The sequence below is a fragment of the Mauremys reevesii genome, linkage group 9, assembly GCF_016161935.1.
Source record: "Mauremys reevesii isolate NIE-2019 linkage group 9, ASM1616193v1, whole genome shotgun sequence".
Taxonomy (NCBI): Eukaryota; Metazoa; Chordata; order Testudines; family Geoemydidae; genus Mauremys; species Mauremys reevesii.
Genome location: NC_052631.1, coordinates 103,578,447 through 103,593,212, shown reverse-complemented (window position 1 = coordinate 103,593,212; position 14,766 = coordinate 103,578,447). Strand labels below are relative to the sequence as shown.

At 43.6% G+C, this 14,766-nt stretch overlaps 1 long non-coding RNA gene across 1 annotated transcript; it reads right to left on the bottom strand.

Moving 5' to 3' along the window:
• Positions 1–296: 296 nt before the first annotated feature.
• On the bottom strand, positions 297–1,652 carry LOC120371549. Its single transcript, XR_005584434.1, has 4 exons — positions 1,539–1,652; positions 982–1,054; positions 568–690; positions 297–407 (listed from the first exon to the last, which is right to left on the bottom strand). It is a non-coding gene; the product is annotated as an uncharacterized LOC120371549 (long non-coding RNA).
• Positions 1,653–14,766: the final 13,114 nt, after the last annotated feature.

Sequence of the window (14,766 nt, the reverse complement as noted above, 5' to 3'; positions counted from 1 at the left end):
GGGTTGTATCATTTATTGGGGCATCCCAAACTGTGTCCTCTTGCAACTTTGATGGCTAGAACATTCCAAGTGGCAAACAAACCATTCATTTCAGAAAACAATTGCATTTTGTGCAAGTACTTATGTGGTGATGTTCCTGTAACTGACCAAACAAATGAACCCACCCTCTCCAATTCGAATCACAGAAATGACAATAATGGCATTTCATGATATAATTGCTCAGGTATCTACCATAACACAGTGACATCAGCCCCACTGCTCTACTACATTCTAGCCATCAAACAGACAACACCTCACATCTTGACCCAAATAATACAATATCAAAGCCCGATTGCTCCAAACAACACACACCGAAGTCTTCTCCGGAGATGCTGATATTTCCATCTCTGTGGTCGGAAAGTGGATTCCTATGAGAATGAGAAAAGAATTCACAAGTTCAAGGACCTTGGATCAAATGCTAAACATCTCCGTTTCTAAAACAAAACTACATGTGATGCCCATTGACGTACACCCAGTGACAGACATTTCCCATCTCCAACATCACACAGAACAACAAATGACACATACTTAACTTGCAAACGTGACATCAAATCCACTTCCATTTTGGGAATAAGTACTTCATGTCCCCTACAGGCATACGTCTACTTCACTTGTTCTTTGCCCAACTGGACCCCCATCTTCAGACAAAACCTACAATGATACAAACATTTCATGACACTCACAGTACACACTGACTGACACCATGAAGACTATCTCAAACCATCTGCAATTACACACCCAGCACTTATTTCTGCATCACTCTTTTCCATTCCCCCACAAGCAAATGCAACACCAACTGCATACACTGTGACACCTTCTTTTACAGATTACCGATACTAGTACCCCAACATGTACATCCACATACGTGCATCACAAACCGAGCAAGACTTTAAAAGAACAGCACATGATACAAAATACAGAAAAATATAACCAGATACTCACTCTTTTTCCACCAGATGGGGCCTCACATCTATCCTTCTTTCACAAACTGCACCTCTTGAAGCCTCTTAAGGATCTGCAAACACAAAATAATAATCCAACAAAGACTCAAAGTCAAACCCACAAATGATGCAACAAATCCCACCCTATTTCTTCAACAAACCATCTACGGGAACACAGGACTCACCAGTCATGAGATTCCCTCACCCCTCCCTCGAACTGCAACTCTCAGTCCCATTACATATTTTCCACACTTGCCTCCCCACCGATACCCCTTCCCTGAGGAATATCAACACATCTCCATACCTACATCACACAATATATTCAAGGAAAACTACTCAACATTTTAGGGCAAACACAACACTCTCACTGACCACCCACCTAAGTCCAACCTTCTTCTAGAGAACAAGCAACAACTTAACCCAAATATTGTCTTCATCTGCTGTCTCACACACAAAACTGGTGATGAACCCATTCATCATAAGCCCACCTTATCTAACACAGAAAAGACCACACTCCCATCAACAGGACTGCACTAAAAGCTCTAACTTAACACTTACCTCATGGATGCAAACAGCTCCTCTGTGCCCACTGGCACCATACTTACAAGAACCCATGTAAACCAAACGGGGCACACTTGCTACAGCCCATTCCCTCAGTTCTGGACTCAAATACCCCTGTGGCACAAACAATAAATGCCAGATTATTGCTAATGGTCACACCACCACAATACCACACTCCCTTGGCTAAACTAACCTATTTGACACCCCGAAAGAGCCCCAGCACATTCCTACCTACAATGAAGCAGCAACCAACTACTTCTATACATTTAAAATCAACATGCAAAATACTCACATTTACACGGTACTCATGGCCCTTTCCCAGCACTGACAGGGGCCCATCGGTAACTAGGATGCTCACATCCTCCTCAGAAAACCAACACCCAATAGAGGACAGACAAACAGGATAGTGGTGATCAGTGATGCAAACCCAGTGCCATTTATGAGAGAAGAAGGGAGAATGGAGCATCTCTAGTTACAGACAGGTCACTCTTCCATCAGTCAACTTCCTCCACAGAAAACTCCCACTCCTATTCAATGAGTTGCCTCATGAACCCATTACAAACAGGCAGGCTTCAGAGGACTCCCATCCTACAGCCTCAACAGCACACATACTTTTTGACCATCAAACCCTCCAGCAGATACTTAACTTTGACAGCCACCCCGATCACCTTTTCCTTTGTACATGGGCCTTCGCTCCCATACAGCAATGCAGTGACAGTCAAACAGATGTAGTCACAACCCGCCACAGAATGACACAACACGATACCAGATCTGCATGCATCTGCAAATACAAACAAAGGTCAACTTCAAACCTACTCACAAAATGCACAGCTACACACTTCAAAAGAGGACCTCAACTACATACTGCTTCCTGAAGAAAAGGAATATCTACTACAAATTACACCCCACACACACAGACAAGCACCCACCCACCCCAGACACTCATCCACATATTACTGGCCCTCCCCACATCCCACCACAACAGCAGCCCTTCGCTAACTAGGATGCTCACATCCTTCTCAGAAAACCACAACCATGTAGAAGACATATAAAGGATGAAGTGGTGAACTGCCATGCAAACCCAGTACCACGTGAGAAAAAAGAACTGAGAACAGAGCATCTCTAGTTACAGATGGGTCATTCTCCCAGCAAAAACACACACTCCCTCCCTCCATACAACAAGCTCCCACCCACCCCTTACGTGCCCATTAAGAATGGACACAGTTTAGAGGACTCCCATCCATAAACGAGAAGCCTCAACATCTCAAATACTTCTGACCATCAAAGGCGTCAGCAAATACTTAACTTTGACAGCCGCTCCCACTCTCAATATCTTCTTTTCCTGTCTACAGAGACCTTCCCTCCCATACGTCGACATCTGTACAGCAGTGCAGTGACACTCAAACAGATGTAGTCACAATCCTCCACAGAATAACACGACACGATACCAGATCTGGAAGCATCTGCAAATACAAACAAAGCTTAACTGAAAAACCAACTCACAAAGCACCCAACTACACAGTATGAAAGATGACCTCACCTCCATACCACTTCCTGAAGAGAAGGAATATCTACTACACATTACACTCCACTCAGAGAAGCACCCACCCACCCTAGACACTCTCATCCACATATTGCTGGCCCTCCCCACGTCCCACCATGACAGGGGACCATCTCTAACTAGGATGCTCACATCCTCCTCGGAAAACCACAACCAAGTAGAAGATGGAGAAAAGATGAAGTGGTGACCTATCATGCAAACCCACTGCCGTGCAAGACAAAAGAACTGAGAACGGAGCATCTCTAGTTACAGATGGGTCACACTCACAGCGATCGACCTTCCTCTAAGGAAAATGCACACTCCCTCTGTACAGTAAACTCCCTAATGCACCCATTAAGAATGGGCAGAGTGTAGAGGGCTCCCATCCCTAAACAAGGATCCTCAACGGCTCAAATACTTCTGACCTTCAAACCATTCATGAGATACTTAACTTTGACAGCCACTCCTGCTCTCAAGAAGGTCTTTTCCTTTCTCCAAGGGCCTTCGCTGCCATATATCAACAGCCATACAGCGATGTCATGACTGTCAAGGAGATGTAGTCACGACCCTCCATGGAATCAGATCCTGTACCAAGTAGTCTTCACACATCTGCAAATAAAAACAATGTTTGACAGCAAACCTCAGTTATAAACTCAACTCACAAAGCTCCTAACTGCACAATATGAAAAATAACCTCCCCTCCATATTGCTTCCTGAAGAGAAGGAATATCTACTACACATTACACTCCACTCACAGAAGCACCCACCCACCCTAGACACTCTCATCCACATATTGCTGGCCCTCCCCACGTCCCACCACGACAGGGGACCATCACTAACTAGGATGCTCACATCCTCCTCGGAAAACCACAACCAAGTAGAAGATGGAGAAAAGATGAAGTGGGGACCTATCATGCAAACCCAGTGCCGTGCAAGACAAAAGAACTGAGAACGGAGCATCTCTAGTTACAGATGGGTCACTCTCGCAGCGATCGACCTTCCTCTAAGGAAAGTGCACACTCCCTCTGTACAGTAAACTCCCTAATGCACCCATTAAGAATGGGCAGAGTGTAGAGGGCTCCCATCCCTAAACAAGGATCCTCAACGGCTCAAATACTTCTGACCTTCAAACCATTCATGAGATACTTAACTTTGACAGCCACTCCTGCTCTCAAGAAGGTCTTTTCCTTTCTCCAAGGGCCTTCGCTGCCATATATCAATAGCCATACAGTGATGTCATGACTGTCAAGGAGATGTAGTCACGACCCTCCATGGAATCAGATCCTGTACCAAGTAGTCTTCACACATCTGCAAATAAAAACAATGTTTGACAGCAAACCTCAGTTATAAACTCAACTCACAAAGCTCCTAACAGCACAATATGAAAGATGACCTCACCTACATACTGCTTCCTTGAGAAGGAACACCTACTACTAATTCCACCCCACCCCTCAGAGCACCCCACCCCAAACACTCATCCACACAGAAAATAGCTACACCTCTACACACTCATGCCCCTCTCCCTTTCCCTACACTACAGGGGCCTGTCGCTAACTAGGATGCTCACATCCTCCTCAGAAAACCACACCCATGTAGAGGAGAACACAGTGATGAATTGGTGACCTATCATGCAAACCCACTGCTGTGTAAGAGAGGGGAATTGAGAATGAAGCATCTCTAATTACAGACAGGTCAAGCTGCCAGCAATCAATCAATCTCCATACAACAAGCACCCACCCACCACTCACAAGCCCATTAAGAATGGACAAACTTTACAGAACTCCCATAAGTAATGAAAGAGCCTCAACATCACAAACGCTTCTGACCATCAAACCCTTTCGCATATACTGATGTTTGGAAATTGGACAGGAGCTCCCCCTCTCAACGTCCCCTTTGCCTCGGTAGACAGGCCTTCGCTCCCCTATGTTGAAATCACTCACAAACATACAGCACCAGCATGACAGTCAAAAATAAAAATATTCACAACCTTTCATGTCACAAGACAACTTCATACCAGATCTGGATACAGCTGCAAATATGAAGAAGGCTTATGACAAAATACAGAAGGTTAAGACACAAAACTCTTACTAAATATTAAAGTTTCCTCAGACCAGTCCCCACCTAACCCAAACAGAATACTGCAATTCTTCTACAACAGTCCAACACCACAGATGTGCCACTGGTACTGGATACAGGTGTTTAACAGATGCTCTATCAGAAACAACCCCCAATGTCTTCCCTCCCAATGAAAATAAAAATCATAAATCAAACACACTATAAACAACCTGAAATGAAATAAAAACACATTACACAGCAATAAGACAAGGAAAACAGTACATTAACGACAAATACATGTCATCTTTACCCTGTATCAATACTCACCATGACTAAAAACACCCATAGAAGCACCTAGGCACATCTCTTTGGACCACCACAAAGCTGAATGACTTCAGGTGACAATACACCAGCTTATATACTGCCTAAGCTCCACCCCTCCATTTCCCAGCATGCCTTAGAAGCCAAAGGCAGCTATAAATACAGACTCAGGTGCCACAGAAACTCTTTAGTTCATTTCTAGCTTGACAGCAGGAAGCACTGTTCCTCTGGATGTAGTGATCAACCTTTCTTCTTACAATGCAAATCTATAGAAGATTCAAACTCTATCACCAGGTAACACTATAATTACCATATTTCAGATTCCTAAAAAGAAAATTCTACCTGCAGAGAGTATGGGACTCCACAGTAGGTGCACTTGGGGGTTGCTGAAAGAGGTATCTCAGTTCTCCCAAATCGGGCCCCATGCCTAAGAGAGCCCCATGCCCTAAAGAAGAGCACCTAAGTTACGTACCTTTTAAATTTTTTTACTCATCCTACAGTGGGCCAGATCTTCGGCACCATTTCAGTAGCAGCTCCTTCACTCGCTATCGGTCTTCAGCGGCATTTTGGTGATGGGTCCTTCAGTGCCATGGAAGACCAGGAGCAAGTGAACGGCCCGCCAAAGTGCCGCCAAACACCCAGATCACTGCCGGGTATTCAAATTGAGCCCCACAGTTCCTAAAGCTGGCCCTGCTTGCCACCCACAGCATTGCACCACCAGCAGGGCGAGCTGAGGCTGCACAGCAGTAGGGACAGCAGGGAACAGCCAGAGGCTACTTTCCCAGGCCAGGAGCTCAGGGGCTGGGCAGGAGGGATCCACAGGCCAGATGTGGCCCGCAGGCCATAGTTTGTCCATCTCTGTCTTAAGGCAATGCCACCACCCTCAGAAGCACCACAGACATAAGGGTCGCATAGCATATTGCCACCCTTACGCCTCCACTGCTGCTGCAGCTTGTGCTGCCTGGCACTCATCATGCAGCTCAAGGCCGACTTCATGCTGTCAAACAGGGGGCTGGAACTTGCCAGAGCCCACAGCCCTCTGGCCGCTCATGGCTCACCAGAGGCAACATTTCATATTGAGGCGGTGAGGCAATTTTAATGATGATTCCAGGGGCTAGTTGAGCACCTGAAAACTCCAGGTTTCTTCCACTTAAATAAATAAACTGAAAATGTGGCTTTAATTGGACTTTGTAGCTGTTTCAATTAAAGAATAAGGATTTAGCTGGCAGGAGTATTGTATCTATGTAAGTTTACACCAATCAGGAGATAATACAGCAAGACAGTCCCACTTCCAAGCATCAGGGTGTCAGTTCTGGAGCTTTAACAAAGATATCAGAAACAAAAGTTTCCTATTTTGTACACTAGCTTTAATACAGAAATATACAAATTGAAAAAATAAACAAACTCTGCTTAAAATCCGCTTAACACACACTCTTAATTTTGACTAGATAATGGCAGTAAATACAATGAATACTCTTTAGCACAGTGAAAAACCATTCACTAAAAAAAACATTATTAATGTGTTGTTTTCTCTTTTATTAAGAAAGGAAATTAATGTCTCTAAATATTTTTGCATTTATGTTTACCGATCAAAATCACGTACATGACTCACTAACATTTGATTCCATCATGGCTATTAGTATCATACATGGAACTACATTTATTTTCATACAAGTGTTAAGGTCTTTTGCAGATATCACTAAAAATACGATTTGAAAATAAGCAACTTTCAGTTGTAGTGTCTAAAGTTGTGCGTTGAAGCAGAATTTATGTTGTAGCAGGATACTATTATTTGATTGCCAGACTTTTATCATATTGTTCTCTATAGTTGTTGTTTTAAATCATGAATGACAATTATGCCAGCCATGGCCAGGTGAGGCATTTTAGAACTCACTTCTACCTTAACTTTAATTCTTAGAGTAGTAAAATTATGAAATGCACGGACCACAGAAACAAATAAACTAAGAGTACTGTAATCCTTGAAATGCACCGTACACATATTACTTCTGTTGAAAGAATAAAATAGTAGAGACTATAACAGTCCAACCATGTATGTGAAAGAGAGAGGCTGTGTGTGTTCGGGGAATGAGAGAGACAGCACACTCTCACTTTAAGCAGAGACCTCGCTAATCAGAAGGTTTGTTGAGTCCATCAGCAGCACTCAGCATCTGCTACTCATAACCCAGAGGCAACATCACAGATGCCTGTCACACACACCCCCACACACCCCAAACATCAGCCCCTGCCCTCTGCACAGCAGACAAGAGGTTCCCATGACCAGCTTTACATGGAGCTGCGCCAAGCGCGGGGGCACTGATACAGAGGGCACCAGGGAGCCATGCCCCATTGCGTCTAATATCACTTTTTACAAGCCATAAGGGCAAGAAACATCCCTGTTTCTCAACAGGACAGGATTCAGGACACACCTCGTGTTCCCATGAGGCATACTATTGATGACACACCTCTTGTTTATGTAGGGTTAGTATTCAGGACACAACTCTTGTTTCTGGAGGGGACACTATTCAGGACACGCTCCTTGTTCCAAGGAGGACTACTATTGATGACACCTCTCTTGTTTCTGGTGGTGGCAGTATTCAGGATACACTTCTTCTTTCTAGGGGGACTGCAATTCATGACTCACCCTTGTTTTCTGGGGGGGACAGTATTCAGGATACACCCCTTGTTTCTGGTGGGACTACAATTCAGGACACACCCTTTGTTTCTGGGGGGACTCCAATTCACGACTCACCCTTTGTTTCTGGGGGGGCAGTATTCAGGTTACACCTCTTCTTTCTGAGGAGCCTGCAATTCACGACACACCTCTTGTTTCTGGGGAGACAGTATTTAGGATACACCCTTTGTTTCTGGGGAGACAGTATTTAGGAAACACCTCTTGTTTCTGGTAGGACTACAATTCAGGACACATTCTGTTTCTGGGGGACTACAATTCAGGTCACATCATTTGTTTCTGGAGGGGACATTATTCAGGATACACCTCTTGTTTCTGGGGAGACAGTATTCAGGATACACCTCTTGTTTCTGGGGGGACTGCAATTCACGGCACACCCTTTGTTTCTGGGGGGACTCCAATTCACAACTCATCCTTTGTTTCTGGGTGGGGGGACATTATTCAGGATACACCCTTAGTTTCTGGCGGGACTACAATTCACGACTCACCCTTTGTTTCTAGGGAGACTGCATTTCACGACACACCCTTTGTTTCTGGAGGGGACATTATTCAGGATACACTTCTTGTTTCTGAGGAGGACACACCCTTTGTTTCTGGGGAGACAGTATTTAGGATACACCCTTTGTTTCTGGTGGGACTCCAATTCACTACACATTCTGTTCTGGGGGACTAGAATTCAGGTCACATCATTTGTTTCTGGAGGGACATTATTCAGGATACACCTCTTGTTTCTGGGGGAGACAGTATTCAGGATACACCCCTTGTTTCTGGTGGGACTCCAATTCACGACACATTCTGTTCTGGGGGACTAGAATTCAGGACACGCCCTTTGTTTCTGGGGGGACTCCAATTCACGATACATTTTGTTTCTGGGGGACTACAATTCAGGTCATATCCTTTGTTTCTGGAGGGGACATTATTCAGGATACACCCCTTGTTTCTGGTAGGACTACAATTCAGGACACACCCTTTGTTTCGGGGGGGACTGCATTTCACGGCACACCCTTTGTTTCTGGGGGGCAGTATTCAGGTTACACTTCTTGTTTCTGAGGAGACTGCAATTCACGACACACCCTTTGTTTCTGGGGAGACAGTATTCAGGATACACTCCTTGTTTCTGGTGGGACTCCAATTCACGACACATTCTGTTTCTGGGGGACTACAATTCAGGTCACACCTCTTGTTTCTGATGAGACAGTATTCACGGTACACCCTTTGTTTCTGCTGGGACTAGAATTCAGGACACACCCTTTGTTTCGGGGGGGACATTATTCAGGATACACCATTTGTTTCTGGGGGGACTCCAATTCACGACTCATCCTTTGTTTCTGGGTGGGGGGACATTATTTAGGATACACCATTTGTTTCTGGTGGGACTACAATTCACGACACACCCTTGTTCTCTGGGGGGACATTATTCAGGATACACCTCTTGTTTCTGAGGAGACAGTATTCAGGATACACCATTAATTTCTGGTGGGATTACAATTCACGACTCACCCTTTGTTTCTGGGGGGACTGCAATTCACGATTCACCCTTTGTTTCTGCAGGGGACAGTATTCAGGGGTCACCTCTTCTTTCTATTCATGACACAGCCCTTACATCCAGAGGGCAGGGGAGTCATAACACATCTCATGTTCCTACAAAGGACACTATTCAGCACACACCCCTTGTTCCCAGGAGGAGTAATACTGATAAAACACATGTTTCGGGGAGGGGGGGGAAACATGGAGGAGACAGTATTTGTGTTACACCTGTCGTTTCTGAAGGAGACATTATTCAGGGGACACCTCTTGTTGCCAAAGTATTCATGCCACACTCCATGTCTCCGGAGGACACTGTACTCATAACACATCTCTTGTTGCCAGAAAGGACGGTATTCAGGACACACCTCTTGTTCTCAGGAGGACTACTATTAGAAGGGGTGACTCATTGTCTGGAGGGGACACTATTTGAGACACACCTCTCCAGAGGCAACAATATTCAGAACATACCTTTTGGTCCCGATGGAGACAGTACTTGTCGTAGTAACACAAGGTGTGTCGCAAATACTATTGATAACACACCCTTTATTTCTGAAGGGGACAGAATTTGACACACACCTCTCCTTTCCATGGGGGACACTATTCGGGACTCACTTCTTTCGAATTAGGCTTCACAGAATTTACAAAGGACCCTCGGTGGTATGACAGGAAGCTCACACTGACACATATAAATCCTTAAAGACTTTTTATTAAAATCAATGAAATAGTAAGTCAATGGTAAAATACCCAGAGTTACAAAGGTACAATTGCATTACTGCTATTCAAAAGATACATATGATAATATAGTATTATATGCAGCAAAGCTTTGGTTAACATACTTACACCCTTTCTTGATAACCTGGGGGTAAGAGACACAGGCCCAGCCTTGCAGTTTAATGCTAAGAGCTAACTTAAACTTAAAATTAAAACCTAAGTTAGTCAATAAACCCTAATAAACAAAACTAAGAAGAAAAGCTTAGGGAAACCAAGCTTAGTCTAGTTCCCTTGAAACAAAGTTTAAGAACAACAAGTACAGCCTACTAATAATAGTAGTAGCCATCGTAGAAAGAATAGAGTGAGTGACTGTGACTAAGATAGAGTAATTGAAAATGATAGAGCAGAGTGCAGTGAAGTGAAGTGCTCTAGCGAGGAGGGTCACCTCTTTTATAGGGCATAAGTGCCATAAATCCTCCCTACTATGCCCACAGTTTATTCCTCACCCACAAACATTAGATTACACTTACTCCATAGGCTAATAGGTTTGTGCGTATTGATGACACGTATACAGCATACGCACATAAGTTTCCTTGTGGTGTCCCTGTTAAGTCTGTGGGCATAGGAGGGTTGAAACCCCCCTATGCCATTCTTCATTATCTATTGGTCTAGGTAGAAGGTTAGAGACATAGGCATGGATACTTATTTACTTCTATGTCTTGTTACCTGTTAATAGATCTATATTAAGACCATTTACCCAGAAAAGTAAAGTTAACTTTGTTGCTGGCCCAGAGGGCCCAAGGGAGGCAACAGCGGGGTTCATTGCCCTGTGTGCGTCGCACTAATTAACACACCAGGATGGAGAAGCAAACCAAGTTTATTTGAGCTCAAAAAAGGTGCAAGGGAGAAATTACAATCTCAAATCCTGCACACCCGCACGCAGGCTGGTTAGTCCTATACGCTACATGACTCAGAATCAGGACAAGAGATTCTCCCATTGCATTCTCCTCTGAGCCATTCAAACCTCCTTCACTCATTAGTTTTGAGTCATATTATTTACAAAAGTGCTAGCATCGTCATAATGGGGAAAAAAAACAAATAAACAAACCAACCAGCCAGCCTCCCCATCTGCAAACAATCTCATCTCAGTAGGAAAAGTCCTACAACAGGCTTGGCCAACAGTTGGACACGGCAATGTAGACTCCAAATGATCTCACTGTATTTGAGATCCATTCAAATTCCCCATTCAGGTCTGTGACACTTTCATCTCAGGTCCTAAATTACTGTTTTAGGAGTGTTGGAGAAAAACTCAGTTCTCGCTTTTTCTTTGGGTGCAGCAAAATCAAATACTTTATTATTTCTCCAGTAATTACAATGGAGGGAGAGAGTGCCATAAGACACAGGGTCGCCCCAGTCCTGGACAGGTCTCTCAACTGGTAAACAATTACAGCAAGCATTTATACCTTTGTTACAGACAATAACTAGCAATAATACAGACAGTAAAGAGAAACAATTGCATTTGATTATACATAAGCCTTTCTGCTATCTTATTTGTCTCACTACTAGAAAAAGCAAGCCTGCATATTTGGTTATCAATGCAAGGTCGTAATAACTTTTTACACAGTTCGTTCGTCTGTCTCACACTATCTTTGCTTCTACAAGTCTCACGTCATTAGGGTCACAGCTAGCCTAACTCTTGCTAACTAACTGACATGCATTAAAATCCCTTCAAATCCTTGTTAATTATTTCCCTGCTTCCACACTCCCCCCTTTTGTACTTCTAGTACAACAGATATTTTCAAATCTCTATTTGCATTAAACCATGGATTTCAGATTCTACAGCAGACATGTCAACCTTAGGGGTTTTCATTGGATGTAATGACAATGCATGATTAGCATGAACATGAAAGGTATTACTATCATTACGTCTTTTACAACAACAACAACAATAACATAATCCTAAACTAACTAACAACACTACAAACAATAACATTCCCATAGGAATAATATAATGGGGTTGTTGTACAGTTTTGGTTACAAAGCACAATACATCATACTTAGTACATAAAGTAGACACTCTATGAAAGGCATTCTTTTCAGCATGATATATATTCTGAAGCATGTGAATTTGCCCTTGCAAGTCAGAGATTCTGTGAACCTCTGGTAACAATGAAAGCAAATTCTGAAACCGATCAGGCACTACTCTAGTCCAATTAAAATATACCTGAAATCTGAGCTACTTGCAACATTCTATCTGCAGGCCAGTAAATGATATGATTGCCTGCAGCAGTGGTAAGATTAATATGTATATCTTGTAATGTGGTGGCATTAACGTACACACAGCTATCATGAGCCTGAAAAAGTGGGTGTCCTGTAAGGGTAGTTCCTTGACCTCTACCCTCCCAGCAAATATTCTAATAAATCACTAAGATGGGAAGGCCTCGGCCAATGAATTTCATCAGAATATCCAATTTTGTTTATATCTGGATAAATTACAGAAGTGATGGCCAGGGTCAAGGGGCTAGTGGGGGTAACCTTTGTGGTAGCAAGGCGCTTTCGGTAGTCATCATCTGAAAGCCAATTAGGGAGGGCAGTACATCCCCAGGGTACTTGTCCATAAGCACAGAGCCCTGCCCCTTGAAGAAATCCAAGCCACCATTCAACCCCACATTCCCAAGCATGCTCCCCACAGTTCCCTCCTTGCCAATGAACGATGCTTCGTTTCTTCCACCAGGGCCAGTTCTTAATGTCTCTCTTAGTCAGGAATCCCTGGACTCTGGAGGTGTCTGCAGAACGAAAGTATCGTCTTTTCTTCCCCAAAAACAATTGTGGTCTAGCATGATAAAGGGGAGAGGTCACTAGTACGTCACCCTTTAATGTTGGAATTCCCTTAGAAAAATCCAAAGGCACAGTAGGTCTGTCAGAGGACAAGGGAGAGGTCACCAGTACGTCACCTTGTCCTCTTCTTCCGCTGTCCAGCAGGCACAGCAGGGCTAGAAGAAGGAGTACGTTGATCATCAGTAGGCGTGTCCTCCTGAGGTGGAGGGGTCTTTATGCAGTGTGATGCATGGGTCCAGGCAGGTAGTCCTTGACACTTCACAACACTGCTCTTAAAAATCTCCACTGATTGATATTTCACAACCTCCCCAGACAATTTATTCCAGTGCTTAACTGCCATGACAGAAAGTTTTTTCCTGATGTCCAAGTCAAACCACTATTGCTGCAATTTAAGCCCATTGCCTCTTGTCCTAGCCTCAGAGGTTAATATGAATGATTTTTCTCTCTCCTCATTCTAACAACCTTTTATGTACTTGAAAACTGTCATCATGTCCCCTCTCAGTCTTCTCTTCTCCAGACTAAACAAACCCAAGTTTTTCAATCTTCCCTCATAGGTAATGTTTGCTAGACTTTTCATCATTTTTGTTGCTCTTCTCTGAACTTTCTCCAAACCTTTCCTGAAATGTGGCACCCAGAATTGGACATAATACTCCAGCTGAGGCCTAATCAGCACAGAATAGAGTGGAAGAATTACTACCAAAACACTTGCAATCCCTCCCAACTTGGTATCGTCCACAAACTTTTTAAGTGTACTCTCTATGCCATTATCTAAATCATTGATGAAGATATTGAACAGAACCAGACCCACAACTGATCCCGGTGGGACCCGACACGATATGCCCTTCCAGCTTGCCTGTGAACCACTCGAAACTACTCTCTAGGAACAGGTTTCAGAGTAGCAGCCGTGTTAGTCTTTAAGGTGCCACAAGTACTCCTGTTTTTTTTGCGGATACAGACTAACAAATTTATTTAAGCATGAGCTTTCGTGAGCTACAGCTCACTTCTTCGGATGCATCCGAAGAAGTGAGCTGTAGCTCACGAAAGCTCATGCTTAAATAAATTTGTTAGTCTTTAAGGTGCCACAAGTACTCCTGTTTTCTCTAGGAACAGTTTTCCAACCAGTTATGCACCCACCTAATGGTAGTTCTGTCTCAATTGTATTTCTCTGATAAGGTCATGCAAGACAGTATCAAAAGCCTTACCGAAGTCAAGATATACACTTCCCCTCTATCCACAAGCTTGTTATCCTGACAGGAAAAAAAACATTAGGCTGGTTGGAAATGATTTGTTCTTGACAAATCCATGCTGACTGTTATTTATCACTTTAATGTCTGTTGCTAACTGATTATTTGTTCCATTATTTTTCAGGGGAATTTAAATAAGCTCATTGGTCTGTAATTCGCCAGGTTGTCCTTACTCCCCCTTTCTATAGATGGGCACTATATTTGCCCTTTTCCAGTCCTCTGGAATATCTCCTATATTGCTTGACTTTTTGAAGATAATCACTAATGGCTCAGAGATCACCTCAGTCAGCTCCTTTAGCA